Genomic DNA, 8,057 nt, shown 5'->3' on the forward strand with positions numbered 1-8,057 from the left:
CCGGAGAAGCCAAATCATAACCTGTGTCAGGAAAATTAATGAACTCTTTTCATTCGTCTACGTATACACATGTAGATAGGCCCCCTGACGAGGGTCAAAAAATTTTCACCCGGGGGTCTATCTGCAAACAATTTGGCGATAATTAAGCACGCGGCCGGGGCCGGGGCCGGTACGCAATCAACTAACCTGAGATGTTCTCGGTGTTGTAGATGTAAGAGAGGTTGTTGAGGTTCTGGTGAACTATGAGGAGCCTCTTGACGTGGGGGTGGATGAAGATGGATCCCGGGGAGATGGTGAGCTGCTCGATCCGCGCGCCGTGGCGACGGAGGCTGTCGGCTCTGAAGGTGGAGACGTGGGCGGAGACGGAGGAGAGGTTGAGGGGAGGTGATTCTGTAGAGCGGGAGGTTTGTGGCGACAGGGGAAGGAGGGGATTGAGGAGTCCTTGATGAGTTGGTCGAGGAGACGAGGGTTTAGGGTTTGGTGGGTTGGAGACGGGAGGATGAGGAGGATCGGAACGAGGAAGGTGAAGAGGAGAGCTTTGGAAGGCGGAGGCATGGGGGTGATGCTATGTTCAAATGCATTGAAGCTTTTGAGTTTTTTTGTGTACCTCTTTTTACCTTTTTTTTTTTTTTTGATGTTGTTTGATTGAGGGAGAATAGGTTATTTGTCAATAGAGCGAAAGGAGGGTGCAATTTTATTTTATTGTATTTTTTTTTTCTGAAGAGTGCGATGGTTAGATTTTGGTTTGCGACATTGCAATTGAAGTTGCATGTGTTGATTCAAGTTAGTTTTATGTCGGTACGGGCGGTGCTTGTTTTGTTGCAATTTCACGTGGGGCCTTATTCCAAACATACAGCTCTGAAAATATAGGATAACATGTTGAAACGAATGTCCTGATTGGTTGGTTTTTTCCGGTATCAATCGTAAATCTTTAATATGTTGAAATTAGTCTCTCAAACCATGGGAATTGTTATTACGCCCCCCGCTCGTAACTTGTTTTCGGACTAATCCCTCAAGTTGTTGTTTCCATGATTGACTGGAGTAGGGACTAACTGGAAATAACTTACGACAATTAGGAGACCCGATAGCAATTTCAATGATCTGAAAGAAGTAAATCTGAACTGACTTAAGAATTGGGGGACCTCATTGTAATTTCAATTATTTCAAGAACTAATATTGAAAAAAAAACTAATTAAGTAAAGAACTGTCTCAAGCTAATTGGTAATTATGTTGCCTACGGACAAGGGGAAAATGACTTGAGTTCCTTGCTTTGGCAGACGGAACATGATCATGAGCGCTGACGGGTTAAGAATTACGTACTTTACAAAGAGACAACCATATTTAAGGGTAGATTACATTAAACCTCCAAGTACTTTCATTGCATTACCGAGTAAACCCCCAACAATTTTCAAAATGGCACTAAACCCCCAATAACTTTTACAAACAAACACTAACATCTTCAGATAAATTACAGTTAATCCCCAGTAACTTTCAAAATGCCTATTATGTTGTTTTTTTTTTGTTCTAATTAAGGGGGGTTATCTGCAAAATGAGGAAAACTTAATAGGGTTTTCCGCAATTGCAAAATTTATCGGGGTTTAGCGTGATTTTGAAAGTTGTTAGGGTTTTACTTCTAATAACCCCTATAGGAGGACTATTTAAGAAACAGAGAATGATTGTGGAGGTCAGCGTGCTTGCAGGTGTGCTCAACTGAGCGATATCTTTTGCAAGATCAAAAGGTTGTCATCATTCATTTTTGCAGAGTCGACCCCCAAATTTCGCGACAGCATGCGACCTGAGAACAATTTTCTATAATGGGCCATGATTCTCCATAATGGGCCAAGGCTTGCAAGACCTATCATCGAGCCTTCGGCTTTGATTTCCGAGGTCAAAGGTTTTAAGATTCTGTCCTTGTGCAAAAAAATGTAGTGTTAATTAGGCCATCCATGGACCGGACCAAACTAGCTGAGCCCAAAGTTGATTACGCCATCTGTGGCCGGGCCTAACTAGAATTAAATAAGTTGGCAATAAGTTTTCTTATATTGTAATAGCCCGTTTGAATGTATAAAAGTATAAGAAATAAGAAGTAAATTAAATAAATAATTTTCTAAGTTATAAAGTAGTAAGTAGCGGAAGTAATATTTTTTTATTTATTTAAAAAAATTTAAAAGGAATAGAGATGTCATTTCTTCCTTGTCATTTAATTTTTTGGTTTGGATGGTCATTATAAATATTGTGAGGAAGAGAGAAAGTAGACCTTTCGTGATTTTATTTACAAGTCAAGAATATCCACTCAATATAATATCTAATTTTATTCCTAAACTAACTTATGTTTCGGCTACTTCGATCCAAGCCTTGAGTGGTGAAAAAAAAATTAAGAAATGGGGATGCCATGTAGGCGCTGCATCAGCATTTTAAAAAAGCATTGGAAGGAGTGATTCATTATTTTCACTCACGGATAGTATTTTTCAAAATTTCACATGTGGTAATGTGTTACAAAAAACATGCATTCGGATCCTCTCCACTAGTTGAGGGACCACTACATAATCATAACCATTGATTATCTAGTTGGTGGTTGTGATTTCTTCTTTGAGTGCAAATTAGGAAATTGTGCAATACGCGGGGGTATGGTGAGTGTTAGATTTAGATTGTATCATAACCGTATAGTAAGTAATCAACGATTGAGATTAAAAGTAGTGGTCTCTGTTGTGCGCGGCGGAAGCTTTCTAGGGCAACACGAACAATAACTAGAACTAAACCACAAACAATATGCAAACCACAATCACAGTAAGAACACACAATTTACGTGGTTCGGCAAGTTGCTTACGTCCACGGGGCAAGGAGGAGGGAGTTCTTCCACTAGAAATCAAGAGAATACAAATAGGGTTACAAATCTCTCAGACCAAACCCTAAAACAAAGCTCTAGATCTCTCAAAACTCTCTCACAATTGGATGCAATGATTCTCTCTCTTTGGCTGCTCAAATTCGTCCAACCTCTACCCTAAACAAACAGGTTTAGGTATATATAGAACTTACAAAACGAATCGGGTCGAAAACCTGAAAGCCCAGTCCAAAACAGCGTCGGTCGACCGGACCGGTCGACCGCGATCAATTCCGGTCGACCGGCCCGGTCGACCGACCAGCTCCCAGTAGAAAACCCAAACTCCAGAGAACCCCTCGGTCGACCGCACCGGTCGACCGACCACCTTCCTGACGCACAGTAAGCTTTGTGCACGAATGCGGTCGACCGGACCGGTCGACCGCCGCCTGGTTTGCCTGATTCTTCTGAGTTTCTGTAATTTCTTCAATAGCTTGGTGTATTATAAAATAAAGTGATACATCAAGTTAATTCTTTGCTTATTCTTTATTTTGAAACGTCTACGTGGATGAATCAGTTCTCTATTCATCTAGGAAGCCAACAGTTATAAGGCTTAAATTACACGCCTTTGGCTTCCTTTAATGAAAGCATGCAAGCAACGGGGCTTAAATTCAATCTCAAAGTACTTGCTGATAATCAAGTTAACAATTGCAAAGTTCCCAGCTTTACCAAATAATAATTGCATCGAATCATTCATAATCCTCACAAAATTGAAAACCACATGAAAGTTATAAATAAAGTGAAACTAGAAAACAACATCTACATATCGTTTCAAGCACACTCGAGTTAGTTTCCTAGTTATTGAGTCAAAGTAATCTAACCTACTCCTTGACTAAATGTTGCTCCAAATATAAAGAAACTTAGATTTTGGAATTTAGAGTAACCTTCGCTTCCTATATATTGGGAGCTAAATGCTGTGCATTCATTTTGGCAACTCTTACGTCGAACTTCTCAGTTAGTATAATTCTGATGTTAGCTTTGCTAATTAGAAAGCTAAGCCTGATCTTGGCTTGCTAATTAGAAAGATCAAAAGTGAGATTAGATTATTGCATATGCTTTGGATTTATTGACATTAGATCAATGCAACTAACATGTTTCTTGAATATACTCTCAAGTTTTGGATCAAAGTTCTCTTCCAAGGATAAAAAAAACTTTAGTCATGAAATAGGCCGTTTAAAAAAGTATTTAAAAAAAAGGATTTGAACTCGGGTTTCTCGGGTGAGAGCCGAGCGTCCTAGCCGACTAGAATACATCGGAATGACACTCAATTGAACTATTTAAAATTATTAATTTCTCTTCTTATTCTTCATTTTTAATAGAAAAATTCAAACACACTTTAAGTGAGGAAATGATTATATGACCTGATGAATTCTCATTAGAGAAATTTGATTCATTTGAATATTTGTGTATTAATGACCTGTATATTTTCCAGTTTATCTGTTACCAATATTTTTTTAATATATATTATATCCTTATCTGATGTGCATCCTTTGATCTTGTTGCGGATATGAATTATGAGCTTTCACTGCCAAATCATATTCTTAGAGCATGTTTGGCAACTTGGCCAAAGTGAATTATAATCTATTTTTGCATGGGTTGAGTGGATTATTTGATTTATAATTCACTAAAAAATAATCTAGGGTTCTTGGCTATTTTTGAGTGGATTATAATCGACATGTTTGGCTGAGTAAAAAACAAAAATATCTGACTTACGAATGCAACTTTTATCTCCAAGTTTTTTTGACGGATTAAAAAATGGGCACCAAAAATGTCTAAGCAGCACTTTGTGGAAACGAAAGGTATGCAGTTCCAGTAGGTGAAGCGAAATACTAAGCAAAACCCGCCCACGTACACGATTAAGCTCCCCTTCAGATGATTGCAAAGGAAAAGTTTTGAAGAAAACAAAAAAGGTTCCACCGAGATTTGAACTCGGGTTACTGGATTCAGAGTCCAATGTCCTAACCGCTAGACCATGGAACCAGAACGTGCTTTGGTAGAAATATTTTAATATGTATTATGTTCGCAAAAATTTAGTACAACTTCGAATATCATAATCTATTTATTTATCATACTCCCTTTAAAAGCACGAGTTCAGGAAAGCTTTCTGTAGACAAATTTACCCCTATATAGTTTGAACTATCCTATCAATATTCAAATTGTAATTACAACAGAACTTAGCATATGTATTTTAAAACCGAATAGATGCCACAACAAAACTTAGCATATGTATTTTAAAACCTTATTGTAACAGATTATCCCAGTGTCACCTCTGTAGGAGCCTCAATGGATACAGTGTTCTCTGGAGTGGATGGAGTCACATCATCCTCCACCTGCTGCGATATCTCTCCTGTCTGGTCTCCCTCCACCTGCTGAGGGGCTCGAGGCCTCATCATGTACGCCTCGTCAAATGTGACATCTCTGCTAATAACTATCTTCTTGTCCTGTGGATCCCATAACTTGAAGCCTTTGACTCCATCCCTAAATCCCACAAAGACTGCTTTCCTCGCTCTCGGATTTAATTTGCCATCACTGACATGATAATAAGCTGGACACCCGAATATCCAAAGCGACTCATAGTCACTAGCCTCCAAACCAAACCAACGCTCCAAAGGAGTCTTCCCGTCTATCGCAGTGCACGGCAACCTGTTCACAAGATGGCTCGCATAAACCAACGCCTCGGCCCAAAAAGATCTAGGCAATCCACTCTGCGTCATCATACACCGCACCTTCTCCAGCAAGGTACGGTTCAATCTCTCAGCCACCCCGTTCTGTTGCGATGTCTCTCGAACTGTGAAGTGTCTTCTAATGCCGTGATCCCGGCAAAACTGCAGAAACGGATCACTCTTGTACTCTCCACCGTTATCTGAACGTAGAGTCTTCACCTTTCTACCTGTCTGCAGCTCCACTTTCTTTTTCCACTCCACTAAAATATCCAGGACCTGATGTTTATGCTTCATCGGGTATACCAAATTCCTCCTGGAATAATCATCAATGAAAGTGACAAAATAGTTAGCCCCACCAAGAGATGTGTTCTTGAAATGACCCCAAACGTCCGTGTGAATATAATCCAATGTACCTTGGGTGTTATGAACAGCGGTACCGAACTTCACTCTAGTCTTCTTCCCAAGTACACAATGCTCACACAATTCCATCTTGCAGGTCTTAGCACCTTTCAATAGCCCCTGTTTAGCCAATGACTGTAGGGACTTATCTCCTGTGTGTCCAAGTCTCATGTGCCATAAGGTGGTAGTGTCCTCCTCTGTAGTGATAGAAGCTGCCAGACCCCCTGTAACTGTCTTGCCCTTCAAGTAGTATAGGTAGTTTTCCCTGACACCTCGCATCACCACCATAGAACCCTTCGTGACCTTCACTGTAGCATCCTCTAAGATCACTCGATATCCTGCTGCCTCCAAAGTCCCAAGAGAAATGATGTTCTTCGTCAACTGCGGCACGAACCTCACTTTCTTCAATTCCCTTACTACACCATCATGCATCCTGATCCGGACTGAACCAATACCACCAATAGGGCATACGTGATCATTACCCATAAGCACGACATCCCCTCTTTCCAGCTCCTCAAAGCTAGAAAACCACTCCCTCTTAGGGCAGATGTGATATGTAGCTCCCGAATCCATCATCCACTCCGTGGAATCCGCATAGCAAACCGACGGTAAAGCAGGGCATGAATAGCCTGAAGAATCTGAATCTGAATGCTCACCAATAGCTTTTGCAACATTCACTTCTGAAGCTTGTGCAGCTTTCCCCTTATTCTTTCCGGCTTTTTCTTTCCACTTTGGGCAGTCAATCTTCCAATGTCCTTCTTCTTTACAATACCGACATTGATTTCTACCAACACTCTTATAGGCACTCCTATTCTTTGACTTTGAGCGGTTGAACTGACGACGGTTTGGATCTCGGCCTCGAACTGCTAACGCATCTCCCGATGCCTTCTCGGAGGGTTCACCATCACTCTTCCTCAACTCATAGTTCACCAAAGCTGAGGTCACCTCCTTGTAGCTAACTGTAGTTCTTCCATTGATCATAGTGAGAACGAACGTACCATAATCATCTTCGGGCAACGAACACAGAAGTAGCATCGCCTTGTCTTCATCCTCAACTATAATATCAACATTGGCCATATCTGAAAGTAGCTTAGTGAAATTGTTGACATGCTCCCTGATGGAAACCCCTCTCTTCATCTTGAACTGGTAAAATCTCTTCTTCAAGTGAAGCCGATTCTCAATGCTCTTCGTAAGATATTTCTCATTGAGTGTTTCCCACATCTTCTTCGCCGACGTCTCGTTCATAACATCATAAATAAGATCCGGCGTCAAGCATGACCTAATAACACCACAAGCTCTACTGTTCATCTTTCTCCAAACCTTATCCTCCAACTCAGCGGGTTTCTCTTTTAACTCAAGAGTCTCCTCCAAATTCTGTGCATCCAAAGCATCCATCACCTGACACCTCCACAATCCAAAATTGATCTTGCCATCGAACTTCGGAACATCAATCTTCGTGTTATTGATGCTCAGACTCTGTATCGCCTTTGTTAGAGACGAACCTGACGTGCTTGCATCTCCCATGTTGTCGATCTAGCTCTGATACCAATTGTTGTGCGCGGCGGAAGCTTTCTAGGGCAACACGAACAATAACTCGAACTAAACCACAAACAATATGCAAACCACAATCACAGCAAGAACACACAATTTACGTGGTTCGGCAAGTTGCCTACGTCCACGGGGCAAGGAGGGGGGAGTTCTTTCTACTAGAAATCAAGAGAATACAAATAGGGTTACAAATCTCTCAGACCAAACCCTAAAACAAAGCTCTAGATCTCTCAAAGCTCTCTCACAATTGGATGCAATGATTCTCTCTCTTTGGCTGCTCAAATTCGTCCAACCTCTACCCTAAACAAACAGGTTTAGGTATATATAGAACTTACAAAACGAATCGGGTCGAAAACCTGAAAGCCCAGCCCAAAACAGCGTCGGTCGACCGGACCGGTCGACCGCGATCAATTCCGGTCGACCGGCCCGGTCGACCGACCAGCTCTCAGTAGAAAACCCAAACTCCAGAGAACCCCTCGGTCGACCGCACCGGTCGACCGACCACCTTCCTGACGCACAGTAAGCTTTGTGCACGAATGCGGTCGACCGGACCGGTCGACCGCCGCCTG

At 41.5% G+C, this 8,057-nt stretch overlaps 1 non-coding gene and 1 pseudogene across 1 annotated transcript; both read right to left on the bottom strand.

Annotated features, from left to right (window-relative positions):
* The window catches only part of LOC109835539, a 4,156-nt pseudogene extending 593 nt beyond the window's left edge, over positions 1-3,563 (bottom strand).
* On the bottom strand, positions 4,787-4,858 carry TRNAQ-CUG. The gene has a single exon. It is a non-coding gene; the product is annotated as a tRNA-Gln (tRNA).

The sequence above is a fragment of the Asparagus officinalis genome, chromosome 3 (genome assembly GCF_001876935.1).
Source record: "Asparagus officinalis chromosome 3, Aspof.V1, whole genome shotgun sequence".
Classification (NCBI taxonomy): domain Eukaryota; kingdom Viridiplantae; phylum Streptophyta; class Magnoliopsida; order Asparagales; family Asparagaceae; genus Asparagus; species Asparagus officinalis.